Below are 21,500 nucleotides of genomic sequence, written 5' to 3'. Positions count from 1 at the left end.
GATATTGTCGGCCATCATAAATATCTCTGTTCATTTTTCTTCAAGATTAAGCTGGGACGTGCACATGGATAACCTTTCCATAAAAATTTCCTCAACCGCTGGTGTATTATCACGCTGTCGTAGGTTCCTTCCATTATAAGTCAAGCTCCAAATATATAATGCATTTAACTCTCATTTAACATATTTTTCTTTAGTTTGCAGCACAACCACGAGATCAAATTTAAACAAGCTTGCAGTTATTCAGAAGATTGTCCGTTGCTTCGCAAGCATTAAACCTACGTCATCTTGTGAAGAATCCTTTCCCTGCATTAACATTATTCTCATAGATAACCTATACGGCTTTTGTTTATTAAAGGCAGCCTGCTACTCCTCCCCACAACTAAAATCACTATAGCTCGGTTGGCCTCTTTAAAACAGCGCATTACAAATTCAAACATAAACCCAAGTAACACAGAAAAATGGGCGCTCCCGTGCTTTCGCACTTTCTACAAATAGCAGTCCTTGACCCATAACCTTCTCGTTGCGCCCAACAAATACTATTCTATTCAAGAATACAGTGTCAAGCAGCTGCATTCCTATTTTGCTAATACATGATTTCTACAGCTATTTTTGTTCTGTTAGCGATATTTCATATTGAATTCGACATTGATGTTATTAATCTTTTGTCGTTGTTTTGCTTTGTGTGAGATCACTTTTTGTGATATGCCTCACGTATGCTAAATGCTGTGTGTATGCTATGGAAATAGTAAAGAAAAATTTTGTTTGGAAGTTTTTGGGGGGATGTTTATCTATCTATTGTTTGTAAACACACGCTTTCGCCATGTATTGGGTCTCCTTGGCCCTGTCAAGCTCATAGCTTTCAGCTCAGGAGACCTTTCCAATTTCTGGAAAATAAAGTTATGTATGTATGTATGTATGTATGTATGTATGTATGTATGTATGTATGTATGTATGTATGTATGTATGTATGTATGTATGTATGTATGTATGTTTCGTTTATGGGGGTTTAACGTCCGAAAGCGAGTCAGGCTATGAGGGACGCCGTAGTGAAGGGCTCCGGAAATTTCGACCACCTGGGGTTCTTTAACGTGCACTGACATCGCACAGTACGCGGGCCTCTAGAATTTCGCCTCCATCGAAATTCGACCGCCGCCTTTCGGGCCAGCAGCCGAGTGCCATAACCACTAAGCCACCGCGGCGGCCGTATGTATGTATGTACGTATGTATGTATGTATGTATGTATGTATGTATGTATGTATGTATGTATGTATGTATGTATGTATGTATGTATGTATGTATGTATGTATGTATGTATGTATGTATGTATGTATCTATGTATGTATGTATGTATGTATGTATGTATGTATGTATGTATGTATGTATGTATGTATGTATGTATGTATGTATGTATGTATGTATGTATGTATGTATGTATGTATGCATTACCGGCGATTTGTAGCTAATTTTTCCAGTATCGCTGAGCCCTTAACCCGACTCAAAAAGGAAGAGGTGCCGTTTGTCTGGGGACTGTAACAACAAAATGCGTTCGCGGAACTTCAAAGACGTCTGCAATCGACGCCGATATTAGGTCCTTTTGATGACGGCGCCATCCCCCCCCCCCCTTCCCCGAAGTTGACACCGATGCGAGCAACGTCGGACTTGACGCGGTCCTAGTCCAATGGCAGGACGGTGGTGAGCGAGTCGTCGCCTACACCAGCAATATATCGAAATTGGTTGTTTCCCTTCGATTTCCTTTAAATTCATCGCATATCCACACAGAACCAAGTACTTAAAGTGTGTCATTGAGAATAAAATATTGGTTCTTGAAGTTGTGCAAATACCTCAAAAACGTTGTTTTCCAAAACGGCGAGGAGTTCTAGAATTCCTCATCACTTTTATTTTATCTTAGATTACACTGCTTTATGGCATAGTTCGACAAAGAGAAACAGACCCACATTGAACAGCGTAGCATGAAAGGCTATTACAGCGGTTTCGAAAGCGCAGCCTGGAATACAAAAGGCTTCTGACTGCAAAATTTGCGTTCTTCGAAAAATGGAGAACATACTTCCCGCACCGAAACACATCAACGTGTCCCGTCTGACATTCTACAGAACTGAATTTGTCGCATTTTTTCGGCGGCTGGTTCGCTACAGAATCTGTGAAACGGTGTTAAAAGAGCCAAGCGCGCAATTATAAAAAGGGGGTTGTGCACACATTCGACTGCATGTCATAGCAAATAGCCAGATCAGAACGCGGGAATTTTTTTCGAAGCCTGGCAGAATATATTTTTTCATAATAGTGCCCTTGCGACGAGGGTACATTATTACCTGACTGCTGTTCCTGGAGCCTGAAGAGCCGACACGTGTCATCCGAGATGCATTCGTTCATGCCAGTTCAGTAGTGTTGGAAAATGACGTCTCGGCTTTACACGAGTTTCAGTGCATCAAGTCGTATCAGAAACGCCTTCTGATGCTTTTCCTGCTTCGCAGAGCTCTTCATCTCGCAGTTTAAGACCTGTAGGAACCCGAATAGCGGTTTCACTTGCATCCCGAATGGAAGTGAAAAGCCAAAGACGCTGAGGTGTCGCTCTCGGTGAAGGCTGTATGCTGAAAAGCCTTGCATTTACGCACTCACGATTTCCTCTCCGCTTGGAAAGGTGTAGAGAGTGTCGCTTTTTTGCCACTGTTTTCATTTTTTCTTTCAAGCCACCCTTTCACGAAAAGAGCACACCCACGGACTTCGCTTAAACGTTTCACCTGTGAATCCATCATAGTAAGAAAAAGCAATGCTGCCTGACTGTCATGACGTAAGTATACGTTGTTTTGCAGAGCTTAACACTTCTTACAAGGATATTAATGTTTTAACTGCAGCACTTCAAAAAAAATCAAAAAGATTCTCTTCAGAATGCCTCCACAGACATGGCTGATATTTCCTGTGTGCCTCACTAGTGGTCTACATGATGTCGTTTGTTTTCAAGCTGTATATTGTTAAAACATTGCAGCAGGTTGCTCAACTGAGAGCACATATAGCAAATATTCGTTAACTTTCAGAAAATTGTTTAAGGGCTTGTGGAGCAGACCACCACCTCGGAATGCCTGCTCGCTATTACAAATTGTATCAACCAAAAACAGGCCAGGTGTATTTTATTACTACAATGATCGCAATTTTTAGGCAACGATAGTATCTGAAGCAATATGTTCATTGTAACGTGATTATGTTCGTTAATCCATCCTCTTCCAACACTTCGTAAACGTTCCTTGTGATGCGTTCCGCGCCGTCTTTTTGAGTACGCGGCGCAACCTGATTCGCTCGAAAGAGTTAGCTATACCTTGCACTACAAAAGCCGCAACGAAACAATTTTTGCTTTATTTGGCTCTCAGAACAGGGTCCGCGTCGGGTATCTAGAAATGTTTTAGTGCGTGGAAAATGGTAAACAATTCCTGTATGAAAATTGCAATGTTGCATTTGTCGCAATGGCAACCGATCTCGGTTGTTTTGCCCTGGATTTTGTAGACAGTTTTTCTGCGTGAAAGAATCTGCTTCATGCCACTATGAGGTACTTGTCGAGAAAATCTTGCACAATCAAAAGTCGTTAACGCATTTTAGAAAAAATTGCAAGTGGTTTGCCTCTGGGCTTGCATCCATGCAACACAGTCTTATAAACGATCTGTTGGAAGAGATCAATGTTCCATTCCCCGTAGCACATTTTTCTTCCAGCATCAGCGGCAGCGGATGTGCGTGGTATAAAGAGCCTTCACATAAAAAAAAAAATACTGCAGCGTTTGGTGTATCTACGCACTGGCACTTTTGATAGCGGCCTCTGAAGACTTAGACTCAGAGTTGTAGCCGGGATTCTGAAATAATGAATCACTGTCACAATCACTGCTTTGCCAGTCTGCTAGCATTTTCGATCGCCGCAGCCAGTATCATCGTCACTAAATTTAACCTTCTGTCAACCTCCCGCCTCTTAACCACGCCATGGTCTACTTGAATACTGGAGGGCTGGAAAAAATTCTTCCTCTACTGAAATATTTGTAAACCCACTGAAATACTGTTACCTTCTCACATAGATACAAATCGAAACGAAGCAAGTAAGTTTAGACGACATATTTTGCATTCACGGTTGCCTAATGATTTTACGCCAGATGGCAATTCGACCTTTTTTATCACATTGGCCCTTTTACCACCGGACAGCAAACCGCTTTCTTTGAAAGCGAAGAGGTTAAAAACAGGATCGTGAATTTGAATTGAAAATGATGCTCAAGGCCATCTTGTTTATGCATTTGCACAACACTGTGGAGAAATTGTCAGTACGCAGCACGACGAATTACACATTATTTTCTATAACATGCCCTGAATTTTCGCATAAAAGGTAACGCCAAATATGAACAGTCTGCGTAACATTTATGTACACCGTGCGAGAAGTATGCACCAGGGAATAAAAATAATTGAGCGACGACTGCGCGTCCCAGTAATGCGATTTTTGAGCGCAGCTGCTGCGGTATTTGCACAGTAGGTGACCGCAAACGAAACATGTGGTGCCGAATGAAAGCGGCTCTGGGCTTCAGCTGGGCAGCAAAAAGCTCTCCGCCGCAGGTCAGCCTATCCTTCAGCGAATGGACGACGGCGTGGGCATTCAGCCGCCATCTCTTACCTGGTGCCCGTGTTCTAGTTGTCGCCGTAACCTGTTCCCCCTTTATCCTAGCACACTCTCAGTTATAAGGGCGTACATTTCCGTCCGCTGTGCAACTCATTCGCTCTGCCGATTACACTGATGCCGAAGGCGAGGGACGCCGCTTAACCGGTGAAGTGGTTCTTAAGACCTGCACTCTAAAACTGAATGATGGTGACGATGATGAAGATGATTCTAGATATCCCTTTGCATCGGGAGATGAACGGCACGAAAAACCGGATTAAGACAAAAATGTAACAAAAATAAAAATAAAAATCTTCTAACACACGTCCATGGCACGTTTTGGGGCTCCCTGAACCTTCGAGGAGCGTGACGTTTCCGTGTGTGCCACCAGCTTCCATTGCGGATGCTCGTCGAGTCGAAAAAAACTTAGCGCCATCGATAGTGCCCCGAGGATGTTGGACCCGCCGGTCGCGTAAGGCGGTATATGGCCAAGTTAGGAACTGTCCCGTGCATCCGAAACCGACGGGTGTAGGCGTGTACATTCCAGCACGACGTGTGTGACGGTTTCCTCAGCGCTTCCGCAAAGTTCGCACGTCGTGTTCATAGCCTCCTTGTACTTTGCCCGTAGACAGCGGGTGGGGAGCACACCGCTCCTAGAAGTTAGAAAGCGACCGATTGTTGCCGGCCAAAGAGCAGATGCCCATATTTCTTGCACGTTTCTGCGGGTTTACTTCCGCACCACCGTAGGCTGCAAGAGCCAGACACGACGATTATGTGTCGATTTCTGAACGAGGAACTGCGCCGCTCGAGCGCTCTACACAACGATGACGCATACTGTGAGCAGAACCACCCTTTGAAAACTGACTCCCTAATACCGACAGATGCGAACAAAACACATATCCAGAAGTATTTTAGCCGTAGTCATTTAAACATTATGCGCACCTTTTCTGACTGTTCAGATATTTAATTAGCGGTTTTTCTAAGGTTTTACTCTTTAAAGCCATAAAATATCAAGATATGTATGGTTCTGCTAGACATTTAAAGAGCGCTGTGAAAACACAAGCTCTCTTTTTGGAAGCTTCCCGCTGGCCGGTGTTATATTTAGGATAGAGCCTTATTTAATAAAAGTAGCCACTCCTCCGAGGAAGCAATTATTGCCCATGCTGACAAGCTGTCTAAAACACGTAAGGTGCTTACAATTATGAAAATAAAAGGTGGGAGCTCATGCTTGGTACACTACCAACTTGCGAAATAAATTTTTTGTACAAAACTCCTAAAATACTGTTTAAACATTTGGAAATTGATTGGCCTGGGTATACCCTGTTTTCCGGACTCACCACGTGTACAAGACACGGCGGCTCATTTCGGTTGGAAATATGTTCTCAGGTTTTCCGAAAATGGTTCAGGGGAGCATCCGCGGTTTCCTTACGACATTCCCGCGAAGCACGCTATATTCATACATTTTTTTTCATACACTTAAAACTCTTTCGCTGATTCTCTGTTCGAATTTGCTTCTTGCGCACGTTCGACTGCACTCAGCATGAATGCTGCCGTGAAAACTTTTCGTCTTTTCGGAGCCATCAGAACCTATCATCAAGGACGACTACGGAGCCCCTGGCGTCAATTCGCCGCTCTCGGTGTTGTTAACTAAGTTCTGCGCATGTGTTCGAAAATCCAAGCTCTGAAGAACACGGAATCTTTGTACCGCCAACAGCATTTGCTTGCATTAAAAAAGGTGATTAATATCAGAATTTTTTTATTTGTTCTTAGCGCGGCAAAATGTCGCAGAAAGAGCGGCGCCCCTTTTTTCGACTTTGACAGCCATGATAGGGTTCTGCGGTTGTGGCATAACATCTTGATATAATAAATTATTTATATTCTGCCCAAATCAAATGAAACCGTCGCGGTTGCCCAGTGTTTGTGGTGGTCAGCTGCTGGCCCGAAAGACGCGGGTTCGATCCTGGCCGCAGCGGTCGCATCTCTATGGAGGCGGAATGCCGTGTGCTGTGCTATGTCAGAGCACGTTAAAAAAAATCCACGTAGTTGATATTATCCGGAGCCCTCCCCTACGGCGTACCTCATAGCTTGAGCAACTTTGGGACGCTACACCTCATAACCCAAACCAAACCCAATCACAGGAAATCAAACTTTGTTTTCTCTCATCGGGATGACGAGTAAAAGCCGCTTAATTACGCCTAGACGATTCCCGGCCCCTCTGTATGCCAAGTTCAGCCAGCAGTTATAGTAAATTCTTTAATATAGCAATGACAGCATACGATGCTCAATTTTTACACTATCAGTTAGCACACTAAACTTAGCGCCGTTCAGACCGAAACTTGTCGACCAAAACGCATGCACTTTCAGGCATATACACGTTTAAAATCATCTTGTTTAACACAGTTCAGTTTAAAACCAGAGCCTTAACCTTTTAAAATCATTAGAAATGAATAGCATTGCATGACAAATGAAAGTAAGCAATGTGATAACATAGGTATGAAGAACACGAGAAATTACAAATATATATATATTCAAAAATTGTCAAAAACCGTGGTATTGGTCATGAGGAAATAGGTATGAATTGCTAGTGTTGGCATCTCTTTCGGGGAGGTATCGCCGAGCACAAGGTTATCTAGAAGAACAGAACTGTGATATGAAATAGGCTTGCGACCATACTCTTTAGGACTGTGACTTCCAACCCATACGTCATATCGGCGTGTGTTGTACATGTAAGTGCGCGGTCCAACGCTTATATATTCCACGAAGACTTTATTACAGGCTACGCTCCAGCCAGAAAAATATTTAAAAGGCAGAAACTTCTATGAATTTGTCGTGAAATTATGCACTTTAAGCGTAGACTTAAGATATATCGTAAGAAGCAGGGGACGTCAACGCCACTGTTTAAAGAAATCAAACATGACCTATTATCTAAAGTGAGCTGCGTCAGGACTAAATTTTTGCACACTTTAGCAGAGTTTCTAAACACTGATGACAGAAATTTTGGCGGCATATAAAAAAAGAGTTAGCGACACGATTATCACGGAAGCTGCCGAAATAGCTGAGAATTTTAATCAGTATTTCTATGAGGTGTTTTCAGAATTAAATAAATATGAAATAAAAGCAACGGCTGCACCAGAGGATAGCATTGAATTAGCTCGTTAGGGTGTCGAGGCAATTCACTCGAAACTGGACACCAAAAAGTCTGCGCAGAATAACACAGGACGGGAGGGAGAAACACTTCTCTCTCCCATCCTGTGTTATTCTGCGCAAGGTTTTTAATTATTTCGCTACATTATCTGGCCCAACGTTCTACCATACTAAAAAGTCCGTTGGACCCGATGGTCTTCCGAATGTATTTTTGAGGTGATATGCAGAACAAATAGCAGGTTGCCTCAAAGACATCATTAAACTGCCATTAGCAAGTGGAAAAAATTCCTTCGGATTGGAAAATAGCACGCGTGGTTTCCGTAAATAAAAAAGGTGATCGATTGTCAGTTTCAAATTATAGGCCTGTTTTCATAACACACAGTTGATGCAAGACGTCGGAGCATATTGTAGCCGGCTACCTGCGAAAGTTCTTGAGTGATCATAATCTTTCGTCTGATAATCAGCACGGGTTTAGGCAGGGGTTATCCACAGTTATTCAGACTGTTTTGTCGGTGAACGAATTTGCGCGGGTTCCTGATATGTCAGGGCAAACGGATGTGGTATTCTTTGATTTCAGCAAGGCCTTTTATAGGGTGCCACACTGCAAACTTCTCTATAAGATGGAATGTATGGGCGTGCCTTTTTTATCATTCGAAGGAATCAGGCCTACCTTACAGACAGACGGCAATATGTGGAAATTAATAAGACCGCTTCTAGTGTTGTGAGTGTGCACTCAGGAGTTCCCCAGGAAAGTGTGCTTGGACCATTGTTCTTTTAATATATGCCAATGATTTAGATGCGATTGTTAAAGAAGATGTCTCTTTTTAGTTTATCGCAGACGTCTGTGTTGTGTTTAAACAAATTTCATCCGAACATGACCACCGCTGTGTCCAAAAAGCAGTTTTTGCAATTGAAGAATGGTGTCTGAAATAGGCTGTGGAACCTAATAGTGAAAAAACTGTTCTCTCGCCTATAACTAGAAAACGACTCCCAGTTTGTTTCATCACCTACTTCGAGGCAATATGAATTTGGAAGTTGATAAATATAAATATTTAGGTGCAAACATGAAAATAAGTTAAAATGGCCTGCACACATTACTAATATTTCTACAGCTGCATTACGAAAGCTATGGGTTTTGCGAAGAAAGCTAAAACTGCCCCAGCACATCTAAAAACATTGACTTATGAAACTTGTGTGCGGTCATTACTTGAATACGTCTCAGTACTGTGGGACCCATACACGAAAAAAGACAATGATCCTTGAAAAAGTGAATAGAAAAGCGGTTAGGATTATGTACAGAAAATACAAAAGGGAATAGCCTTCCTCGCAGTTAATGATCTCAAACAACATTCATACACTAGAAAACCGACGGAAGATTAATAGAGTGATATGATCTTGCTTAAAAGTTTAAAAGGAAAAAATAAACTCAAGCTTCCAAAGTGCATTACGCATCCTCTAGTGAGAAGGACTCAGGGTGTTCTTGAGAGTTCACGTGCTCCCCTTTTCGCCAAAACTAAGTCTTAAATAGAGTTTTTTCCCCAGAACAGTGCAAGATTAGAATTCGTTACCGGCATCTGTTTTTTCCTCACAAAATTTTTTGATGATTTTGATCGTCTTCTTACCTGCTAAAATTCTTTATATGTATGTTTTTTATCCGTGTGCTGCTAATATTGTATAATTTTATTCTTTTGGTTTTATTCCTATGGTTTATTCTTTTGGTATTTGTGTGCTGCTAATACTGTACAATTTTATTTTTTTGCTTATGTAACATTGTAATTTCATTCCTGCTTCGGTCAAGCAGTGGCCTGCAGCGTTCTGAAATAAATAAATAATAAATAAATAAAACGAAAGAGCGGCATCCACTTGTGAGGCGGAAAATGTAGATATTCACCATGAAAGAATTTTGCAGTGAAAGAAGTAATGAGAAGTATGCGCATGGCATGAAATACCAGCAATTTCACGTAGTGCACGCTTCGTACGGACTTTTTGAGTGTTGATCAATTTCACGAAATTCAATGGCAGTAGTTTCGTGCTCGCAGAAACATACCGTTATGAATTGGGTGTTTACTCTTGTTAGCAGGTTACAATGCGTTTAGTATTCCGCAAGCCGCAGTAATTTTATTGCGGATGTGTTCAATATGTTTCTTTCATGTAGGATTTTCCGAAACTGTTACGCAAATTATCATACTTTGTTTCATAATTGTACTTCCTGCCCAGCTGAACGTATTTTATCTTCGTGATTTAGGTTTGTGATCTGAGTGTGAAAAAGAATAGTCTGAATTTTTTTACTATTCAAAACAAGATGATTACATTGCGAGCAGTTTCTAGCCAATGACAATGCGGGATTTGCAGAGCAAATTAAAGCATGAGCATTTGCTACTCTGAAAACCTTAATAGTATCACCCGCATAACCGACCCATGAAATAGTGACATGAAGGAAAAAAATAACATTGGTATCAACATCAAATAAGAGAGATCCAAGAATACTTCCTTGCGATGCGCCTGATGTGAGGCTTCTATGTATGAATTGCTAACGTTGAGGTTTAAATTTTGGCCGGTTTTAAGCAGATATGAAGAAAAGAGATTGCATTGGTTCAATGTTGTGTAATGAAATCCTATATTTAAAACATAATTTGTGTTAGGAAACTTCATTATTGAATAAAGATATTCTTCGGCTTGATCACGGAATGCTCTCATTTTGAATGCAGTCTCAACACAGTCCCAGAGCCTCACTCCCACTACTCTGCCCTAACCGGCTGACTTATTGAGCAACAGGCGCGAGGCTTTCTGGCTGTTTTGAGACTATTCTAATTAAAAGCGTTTCTTAATCCGGTCATGTCTACAGGGCAAGCGAAAACGCAGAAAAAACGTTAGAATCAATATTCCTTAGCATGAAAGATGTTGATTGATGCGGTTTTTCAGCAGAAGCACATAGTAGACGTCAACATTTTTTTTAGTAACGAAAACTTTTACACACCTTTATTCACCAAAAAAGGTGCGCTGTAACGCCATTGTACGAAGTACAGGTCTTTAAGGGAGTATAATCCGCCAATTTCTGATGGCAAATATTCCAATGGTAGCAATCAACTTTTCCTTTTTGAAAACATATTGCACGTTTTCTACACTTTTCTCTCAAATTCCAGTTGTCCTACTGTGTCTCGTTTTTGAATCAGAGAAATGTATCTTCAGTCCTTTTAATATTACACTTTATGTTATATTACACCATTTACAATGCACCACTCTAATACGCATTTTAATATGCTGGGCAAAACTCTATAAGACATGCATAATCTGATTTGGAAGCACTTACAATTAAAGTAAGATGGTCACTCGAAATGCTGAACAATATATTTTGCAAGACACGAATATCGGCGAGGAATGTAAAGTGAAAGGAATTATTAGTATCTTAGAAGGCTGCTGGATTTTTTAAGGTCTTACAATAAACGCAAAATAACAGGTATTCAGTAGTTGTTCAATCCCTTTACAACGACGACCAGCTTCTTGCACTTCGCCAATCTAAAGGAGTCAAGGTTCATTGCATCGTTTGCAATTGTCAGGAAATCTGCAACGTTAAGGGAACTGTTTAAGCATTATTTTTTTATTGAAACACCAATGCTATTCATCGCAAAATTAGGAAAAACTTTAACTCTGACCTAAAATTATTTCAAACAGAAATCGGATGTAAATCTATTCATTAGAAATTACTTGCCCGCACTGCACATATTAAGTTCGGAATTATTTTATCCAGAACGATATCTTCCAAATGTTTTGAGTTCAGCAGTCCTTTGGGGTATATTTGCGATGCGCTTCGGTACGAAACCAAGATCGAATATTCCTCCTTAGTTTACCAGACAGCTTTTCTTTAATGTTTCTCTTTAACGATAGTCACCAACCATATTATTGTCTTCTTTCCATCATATCTTGGGGAATGGTGGTTTTTTCGCATGTCTCGTTGAATGGCGAATATCTGTTAGTATGCGAGCGTTACAAAATAATCAAAACGTTTGAATTATTTCTTGTTGCTTTTGAGCGCGCCATAGCCAACAATACTGGAGAAAAGCATTTTTAAACATTAAGAATTATAGGAAAGCATTTTTTTCATATATTATAAGATTTCACTACAACAATCAATATATCCGCAGATCTCCCGCGAGTAGGATTGTATTTTTCTGATATTACGTTCTTTCCATCGTCAAACACTTTCCGCATTGATTTTTTTTATGGCAGGCTTAACTGCTCAAAGCGTGCAATGTAGAAACGTTAAAAATGAATATTTTGCTACGCTTCCAAAACTGGACCATTGAATTCAATATTTCCATAACAGTAGCTTGCAATATTCTAACATTCAAAATTTTTCGAAGACTTTTGACATGAAAAAAATATATGCATGAGTATCTGTATTTGTGGATGACTTCTTAGCCTTGTAATGTCTCCAGATTGGTTGAGCTTCCGTAAAAACTGCGATGTTAAGCTCGTGAATAAATGATGGCACGCTAAGCACATAGCGTTACACATAGAATCGGGCACCGCGGATAGTATAATGATTGTTTTGTTGGAGGTAAAAGTTTACTTTGTTAGCTCAGCGATTTATTAGATATCGAAAAATTAGCACTAAGACGGGAAAAATTGTACTATGTATAAGATCCACGACAGATTAGCATATCTAAGCTCAAAATATTGTGTGAATCAGGACTTGTAGGTGGACACTACCGCCATGTGTTGCTGCTGCAAAGGCCCAGGCGCGCTATCTCGGAGCGGACAGAGTCGCCCCGGGGCTAGTCAGGATCGTTTTGGAAACCAAACCACGTTACTCGTCTGATCGACATAAAACTGAGGCTTACACTCTCAACGATATTCAAAACATACGCAAATTATGCCGAAGGGCTATTGTTAAGTTGCCACATTTCCACGACATTGTAAATTCTAACTCGTTTTTCTCCAGTGCCGCGTTTCTGCCAACGCATGCAGCGCACATCCCTGTGAGATTACCGCTACGTAGCTCAAACCGCGAATGATGTCTCCAGTTACCAGCGGGACCCAGTTATGCGCGTTTATTTTCGTGATGAAGATGGGGGCGCGAAGCAAACGGACACACCGAAAGAAGACAACAGGGAAGGCGTTCGTTCTGTTGTCTTCTCCCTTCTTCTGAGTCTTCGCTGCGCTGTTCGCTGGTCGCTGTTCTGTTGACGTGGCTGAGCTGCCCAGGCTGCGGGGCAGTGGCTAAGTACCTGGCGGTGTTGCGTTAGCTTGCTAAATTTCTCCTTCTTTTTGTCTGTGCCTGTTTGCTCCTGTTCTGGGGTGATTGGGTGCGGGACGAGAGCTTAATGTCTACTTCTTCTCCTGGCCAGGGGTATTCCCCTTGGTCGGCATCTCTTCCAAAAGACCAGCTCCCAATTGATCTTTTTCCGCAGCGGTGTTTCAAGCATTCCAGTCGCATTGGTGCCTTCCGATGGAGGTGCTATCCGACTGAACAACCCGGAGGCAGTGCAGGCGGCCCTTCAGTCCACATCAAAGCACTTTATGCACATTACCGATGTCCGGCAGTTCGGCAAGGGTGGTATTTTGTGCAGGTCGCCGGATAAAGACTGTATTGAAGATCTTCTAAAGTGTACGACCTTCGCCAGCCACCCGGTGAGCGCATTCATTCCGCCTCATCTAGCATGTTCCAAGGGCTTGGTCTGAGGGATCGACTCTCGATGGAGCCCTGCGGAAACGCTTGAGAACCTCTCGCCTACGGGTGTGATTGCTGTCCATCGATGCAGCAGGATGGTTGACGGAGTAAAAATTCCTTCGGACTCCGTCATTGCCACATTTGCAGGAATATTTTGCTCGTCAGAGATTAAGGTGTGGCCATTGGTTTTTCGAGTAGATGCCTTTAACTCTCGGCCCCTTCAGTGTCAAAACTGCTGGCGATTTGGCCACAGCGGCAAAGCCTGCAAATCGGCCTTACGCTGCTGTGCCTGTCGGGAACGTCATTGCAGAGAGAAATGTCCTCAACAGCAAGAGAAATGTTGTTTGTGTAGCGGGGCTCACCCTGCTGATTCGCCTGACTGTCCTGCACGAGCACAAGAAGTTCAGGTGCTCGAGCTTATAGACAAGCGCAGATGCACGCGGAGAGAGGCTTTTGCCGCAGTCAAGGAGAGAGCCTCAGCCTACTCTAGTGTGGCCGCCAAATTCCCACCCATAATGGATTCTAGTTGGCCCCAGGCTATTACAGCGGCAGTTGAGGAAGCTGTGGCAAATGCAATGGATCGCATTATGGAAACCGTGTCCACGTGCATTTCGCAGGTCATAGCTGCTCAGATGACCAATCTTCTGCAGGCGTCCACCGCTCCGCTCTTGTCTTCTTTGGCTTCGGAAGCTACCCCTCCTTCTGTAGTAATCGATTCCGCTCCACAGGGCCAAAAACAATGTGAGCAACAAAAGACCTCTCAGGCCTCTCCTTCGAATAGCGTTATGGACGCATCCTCTATGGATTGTATGGATATGGAGTCTGATCTCTGCGCCCAGAAACGAAGTGGGTCTCCTCTGAATATTGCAGGTCCATCTTGCCCCCAGTCAAAGACAAAGAAAAGTAACGCAAGTCAAAACGCTAAGACCAGGATTCTAGAAAAGGCAGTCGCGGCTGCGGCACTTCCGTCAAGATAGGGTTCTTAAGTGTACTCCAGTGGAATTGTCGATCTATATTCTCAGCTTCAACAGATTTAAATTGCCTATGCAATCAGCTTCTACCAGATTTAGTTGCTTTACAGGAAACATGGCTAACTTCAAATTTCAATTATCATCTCAAGGATTACCATCCGTTCCGGCTTGACCGATCATCACGAGGGGGAGGGTTGTTAGTGCTCATATCTACAATGTTTTGCCACAGGGCATGAATTTCTTTTCAATATGCGGACAATGAATGTGAAATCCTTGCAGTTGACCTCTGTTTCCCAGGTCAACAGCTCTTTACGGTAGCTAATGCATATTTCCCGTCTGGTGTGCGTGACACTCGGCCCCTTGACTCACTCATGTCTAGTAGCCGATCTCAGGTCCTATTACTTGGCGAATTCAATTCGCACCATGTGACTTGGGGGTTTAAAACAGACAGCTTTGGTTCTAGACTATTTGATTGGGTTTCTGGCAACAACTTGATCTGCAACAATTCCGGATTGCCTACGTTCGTTCGCAATCAATGCCGCTCTGCCTTGGATTTAACTTTTTCCTCCCCAGGAGTCTCTGTTATGTCTTGGGCGCCTGTTGACTGTACAACAAACAGTGATCATCTACCGATTAGTTTCAAGTTTGCGTCTAAATTAACTCTTCCTGAGCGACATAAGCGCACGTTAATAAATTACAATTGCTTTAAAGACACGCTATAATCAGCCCTCCAAATCACTTCAGACACTCGCGCTCAGAGAAGTGCCGAAAGCAAGGCTGCACATCTATGTTCAGTACTGGACCATGCAAGGCAAAAGTCTGAATTTTTGGTTAAGAGAACAAAGGGTGCAATCGCGAACAAATGGTGGAATGCTGAGTTCACGCGTGCATATAGACGACGCAAAGCAGCTTGGAAGAAACTTCTCATCAATCAATGCCCAAAAAATTGGCTGGATTATAAGTATATTGCAGCAACATTTAAGCGCACTGTAGCCCGTGCAAAGGAGGAGTATAATACAAATCATTATGATTTCCTTCCCCAATCAGGAAGTAAACGAGCTTTGTTTAATTTCATGAGGCGCAACAAGGTGATTCCTCCGGCTGCCAACATTGAATCCCTCGTTCAGTCCCCTGCTGAAATCGCAAAGGCCTTAGAGGATATTGCGTGTGGCCTAGAGCTAACTTTACATCTGCTTTACCTTCTCCTACTATATTCACATGCACCTCAAGTGATTTCACTGAGGTCTCTATGCCTGAGCTGTCGCAGATTGTTCTGTGCTTATCCCCAGCGGCTCCTGGCCCCGATAAGGTGCCTTCATCTTAATAATAACTGGTTTTTGGGGAAAGGAAATGGCGCAGTATCTGTCTCATATATCGTTGGACACCTGAACCGCGCCGTAAGGGAAGGGATAAAGGAGGGAGTGAAAGAACAAAGGAAGAATAGGTACCGTAGTGGAGGGCTCCGGAATAATTTCGACCACCTGGGGATCTTTAACGTGCACTGACATCGCACAGCACACGGGCGCCTTAGCGTTTTTCCTCCATGAAAACGCAGCCGCCGCGGTCGGGTTCGAACCCGGGAACTCCAGATCAGTAGTCGAGCGCCCTAACCACTGAGCCACCGCGGCGGGGTGCCTTCATCTATGATCAAAATTTTGTTCAATGAATCTCCTGCAGCCCTGTTGACTCTAATTAATTATTCTATTAAAGGTCCTTAGATACCGCATGAGTGGCGTCTTGCTGAAATAGTTCCATTGCTTAAAAAGCAAAGGGAGGGCTTAACTTTAGACAATATACGCCCTATTTCGTTAACATCGAACCTAGTGAAACTGGTGGAAAGGGTCCTTCTCAGCCGTGTCATGTCATTCATTTTAGAAAATGCTGTATTGAATCCATGTCAAATTGGTTTCAGGCCGGGTTGTTCAATTCGGTGTGCTCATACTGACCTTGAGAGTCGTATTAAATTAGCTCGCAATAGAAAAAAGTTTGCTGCGCTTGTCACCTTGGATGTCAGTAAAGCATACGACAGCGTGGAGCACTCGACTCTATTACTAAGATTACAGGAACTCAACTTCCCAAGCTATTTTGTAGCCTGGATTGCTGTTTTTTTTGGAAAATAGAGAATTTTACTGCTGCCAAAATGGTGTTTCCTCAAGGAGATTTCCACAGAAAAGAGGTGTTCCGCAAGGATCAGTTCTCTCACCTGTGCTTTTTAACATTTTTCTAAGCTCAATTCCATGCATTCAAAATGTGAAAACTTATGTGTACGCCGACGATATTGCATTTTTTGCATCAGCAGGTGACATTCACACTCTTTAACGAACCCTGCAAAATTACCCTAATGTTCTTGACAACTGGCTAGCAAGAATTCATCTGTCCCTTAATGTGAAGAAATGCGCATTGATAGTATTTCCAGTTTCTGTTCCTGTAAATATCTGCCTGGTCTATAGAAATAACATAATACCTCAAGTTCAGACGGTGAAGTATCTCGGTGTGATATACGACTCTACTCTCTCCTGGCGGCCACACATTGAGCAAGTTTCTGCAAAAGGAGTTCGGGCCATTGGCATCCTGCGCAGGCTTTGTAGTGCTAGGTCAGGCATGAGAAGGCATGCGCTTCTGATGATTTATAAAATGTACGTCCGCCCAATTTTGGAGTTCGGGTGTGTTTTATTCTCAGGAGCTCCTGCCTATAAACTTTGCCCTCTTGTGCTTTTAAAGCGTGAGGCGTTGCGCCTTTGTCTGTGGCTTCCAAATTATGTCGCCAATGCTGTTCTGCACCTAGAGGCGCGAATGCCTTCGTTATCAGCTAGGTTTCGCCTTTTAACAGTTCAAACATTTTTAAAATTGTGCGACTCACCTCTTCACGCTTCCAGTATAATAATTCTTAGTCAACCTTCCGCCTTTATTAGTGCTGCCTGGTCTCGATTTCATACCCCGCAGATATGTTACGTGCAGTCCCTCCTTGATCGCATAAATATTCATTTCACAGATGTCCGCCAAATATATAACAACTCCTCATCTGTCCAGATTGAATTCGATGACATTTTCCCATCGAATGCAAAGCTGCAGCCCTTCCCGCTTCTTTAGGGTCTATTGCAGGACCACCTAAGGTCCTTTGCCTCTCATGTTCTTATTGCTACCGATGCCTCGCAGGATCGCGAAAAGGCAGGTGTGAGAATTTTTTCACCATCACTGGATTGGTCTTTTTCTCTCCGTCTTCCTAACTTCGCTCCAATTTTTCTGGCTGAATTATTAGCAGTAATCTTGGCATTACGAAAATTAGAATCTACCGTTTCCAAGGTCGTGGTTATGACAGACTCTCTGTCCATTTGCTCTTCCTTATCTTCACCCACTGACTCTCGGCCATTACGCCTCTTTAATTTCCTGATTCCGCTCCATCTAAATTCGGTAAGGTTGCTTTGGGTACCAGGTCAGATGGGCTTTCACTTAAATGAGGTTGCAGATTCCTTAGCAAGAGCTTCTCTCAGCGGCCCAATTGTTGCTGTCCTGCCATCGTGTGCATATACAGCTGCGGTGAGGTTTCGCAGCTACACAATATTTCAGAAATTTGCTGCCTCGGCTCTTACATCATCTCCCGAATATCAGCATCTTCTGCATCCTTGGAGTAGCAAAGACTGGCGCTCACGCAGACTAGAGGTCTCTTTCACGTGCTTGCGTTGCCGGGTTCCCCTTCTAAATTTCTACCTTCACAGATCTGGCCTGGCAGCTTCCCCACTGTGTCCTTTTTGTGCCGAACCTGAGACAATAGATAAATTCCTGCTGTTCTGCCGCCGCTTTTCTGATTTGAGTAAGCGTCTTTTGCAAATTCCATTTCATCAACTGGGCTTGCCTGTGTCTTCCGCGGTTGTTCTTTCCATTGGCGCTTCTTTGCTTGGACGAAGCGACAGGAGTGTGCGCTCTGCTGTGCAAAATTTTCTTCAAGAAACGCAGCGACTCCCATTCTAAGTTCTCTTTCCCGCTCTCAGTCAGTACGACATTGCAACATTACAGGCATTGTGTACTATTATGCACATTAAGCAATTGTCCCGTATTCAATCTCCAAGTTAACAGGACCCCTTTCTTTCCCTTTTTCAATCTATCAGACTACATACTATTGCCACTGCTTTTCCCGTCAAAACTTTCCTGTATCCAGTAATTAACCGCCTGTGTCTTGGCCCCTCCCCCGTAGTGGGTATGTGCCAGCAACGTCTGAGGCCTTCCTTCCTTCCTTACTTCCCTGTGCCTTCGTTTTGTCTGCGCCGCAATTTTCATCATAAAACGCTTCAGGCAGCACAAATTTCCATTCTGCTGAATTTCATTTCCTTTTGTATCCGTCTCAGAGGGTTCACATCGGCCGGAAGGTTTTTGCGTGGTAGGAGGCTAATCGTGCTTTTCGTCGCACGGATAGAAGTTGCTCAAGACGACGATGTGCAACGCACGCACGAGAGTGTATAGCAGTTTAACCCAACGCGTTATCGGCTGCAGCAATAGCATATAGTGCTCTCGGGCAGTGGCCAGCAAAGCTCATCTGACGGCGCGGCCGTGGGTTCGAAACCCAGTTGCGGCAACGTTTATTTTATTTCTTGATTTTTATGAGATGTTTTAGAAAAATATCGCGTTCTTAAAGTATGACAGTCAAGTATTGCTTTCGCACTAAAAACTAGGTCATTAGTAGCAACAGAGATAGGGCAACTTATTGTCACCGAAGAGGAAAATTAAAAAGCTAGAAAACCTGCTTTAAATTATGCCTGAAGTGTCCTGAAAACCTTTGAAGAATACTTGGGCGTTCGGTGTGCACGAGAGAAGGCGAAGATTACAGTTTTGTGGCATTGAATTGTCCACCCAGAAATTGATGGCAGTAAGGATTCAGCTGTGTAAAAAGATATGACTCAAGATAGCTAAACAATGCCACAAACACACCGCATTATTGCATAAAGAAGGCTGAGTTCTGAATACAGTGAAGCTATTTTGAAATGAAAACAGCTGCCATTGACGCCTAACTATGTAAAACATCACAGTATAGTAATGAGAAAAGGGTGTTTTTGTTACCGAGATTAGGCAGTCAGAGTTACGACTAATACAGTTAAAAGAAGAAACATTGCGACGAAACACGGACACACGCAGAAACGACACACACGAGCGCTGACTCACAGCTGAAATTTTATTCTGATGGAAAGACACTTAAATACAGGACATGAAGGGTTGGGTAACAGGGCTGCTGCAGCGATAACCGGCAATCAGTGTGGTCGCCTCACAGGATGGCAAAAAACAAGAACAAAAGAAAAATACGCGATAAAAAGACGGTGTAAAGAGCCGCGAAAAGGTGGTCAGGTAAAAATAACAGAAACTAAAGTAATAAAAAATTGCCCAAAGCGGCGGGAATGCACTAAAAAAATAAAAGACACTGAGAAAAGTGAATAAAAGTGAATACATAAAAAATGAAGAGAGTAAAAGCTTTAAAAACGTGCCCAAAAAGGAGTGATTAAAAGCGTGAAAATCTTGTAAGACGCTGCGGAGGATAAAACAAGACAAAGGCAGTACCAAAGAGGAATTAGTGAATTATTCAACTGCATGTGGTTCAAAAGAAACCCTAGGTGTTCTTCAAGTCACTCAGACAAATTCAGCTCTTTTTTGACAAGGAGAGGGGTAGAGTGCTCACGCATTCTCCACCGGCATAAAAGATTTTGACGCTTCAACGATTTCCCTCATCAAGCTATTTCGTTCTCGGCCAATAGCGGTGCAGCGGAGGCAGGATGTCTCCCACTTCAGGTAATTGCCGCCCAGGAAACTATGCGTACCCATCTCCGCCATGTCCTGCAAGGGAAGAAGCACTTCCTACACCGTGTCCACCTAACTCACAGCAACTCTAGCTTTGGCCAGGCAGTGCAGCTCCTGCCCCTTCCTACTATTAATCAGCCTCAGAAACTACTACCTCTGGCCTTTCCTCCATGGACACTCTCTCCTCTTAAGGTGAAGAAGTCTGTTCCAGGTGTGAATGCAAAGAGCCGCATGCCACAGGCAGCACTTCTGCAAGCTACTCTCGCCTACTTAATCGAAGAATATACGCAGCACACCCATATCTTCACCGATGGTTCAACTACTAAAGAAACGTCTTCTTGTGGCCTTTATGTGCCCTCAACAGGCCATGCCCTTTCTTACCGGCTGCAGCGGAGGACCTCCTCTACAATAGCTGAGCTTCACGGCTTTAAGGAAGCTGTTTCTTACATCTTGCGCCGAACCGCCGGCCGTTGGGTTATCTTCACCGATTCAAAAGCATCTCTGCAGATCCTGGCCAACCTGCTGAAGAAAACGAATCACCAGCCAGTTTCCATGGACATTGGGTATATCCATCATTTAGCTATTGCCGCAGGCCACTGCATAACATTTCAGTGGGTACCTGCTCACTGTGGCATTATGGCTAATGAAAAAGCAGATGAAGCGGCCCGTAAGGGCCATCAACATCAGAGATACATTCGAAGTTTTCTCACGAAATCTGATGCGTCCCAAATGGCTAAAAGTCTTGCATACGAAGAAACGTATCGGCTTTGGAGTTTGCCGGCACATCAGTACCAATTTCTTCACTCAATCGACCCACATCTTAGATGAAGACTCTCACCCAGAATTCCTCGACAACTCAAAACACTGTATCACCGACTTCGTCTGAATGCTGCATATACAAATGGTCTGCGATACCGTTTTGGACAAATGAACAGTTCGCATTGTGACAACTGTGCTTCGATAGAAACTGTGGAACATATCCTGCTTGAGTGCCCTGCGTATGCTAACGAGCGTGCGTAATATGAACATTGCTTGCAGAAGCTCTGCCCAGTGCCCCTAGCAATGGACAAAGTTTTAGGCCCCTTAGCCTGCTTCAGGCAACAGAGACTTGCAATGAACTTTCTTTTTACATATTTAAAAGACATTGGACATCTCGATAAGCTCTAAATTCACTTGCAGGTTACCTTCATGCATTCTTCTTGCAGTGAACTTCGTCAGCCCATTCGTCGGACTATGCACTCCATCATTCCGTAGGTTACATCAATACTCGCCACTGCATCCTTAGTACCCATTTCAT

At 43.2% G+C, this 21,500-nt stretch overlaps 1 protein-coding gene across 1 annotated transcript in view; it reads left to right on the top strand.

The window, feature by feature from the left end:
- LOC144133966 (uncharacterized) overlaps positions 1–21,500 on the top strand; it is a 45,204-nt gene that overhangs the window by 5,908 nt on the left and 17,796 nt on the right. Inside the window, exon 2 of the mRNA XM_077667007.1 lies at positions 2,706–2,806. The gene's annotated coding sequence lies outside the window, so the exon portion shown is untranslated. The remainder of the gene's footprint in view (positions 1–2,705; positions 2,807–21,500) is intronic.

The sequence above is a fragment of the Amblyomma americanum genome, chromosome 5 (assembly GCF_052857255.1).
Source record: "Amblyomma americanum isolate KBUSLIRL-KWMA chromosome 5, ASM5285725v1, whole genome shotgun sequence".
Taxonomy (NCBI): Eukaryota; Metazoa; Arthropoda; class Arachnida; order Ixodida; family Ixodidae; genus Amblyomma; species Amblyomma americanum.
This window is presented reverse-complemented; position numbering and strand designations above follow the sequence as displayed.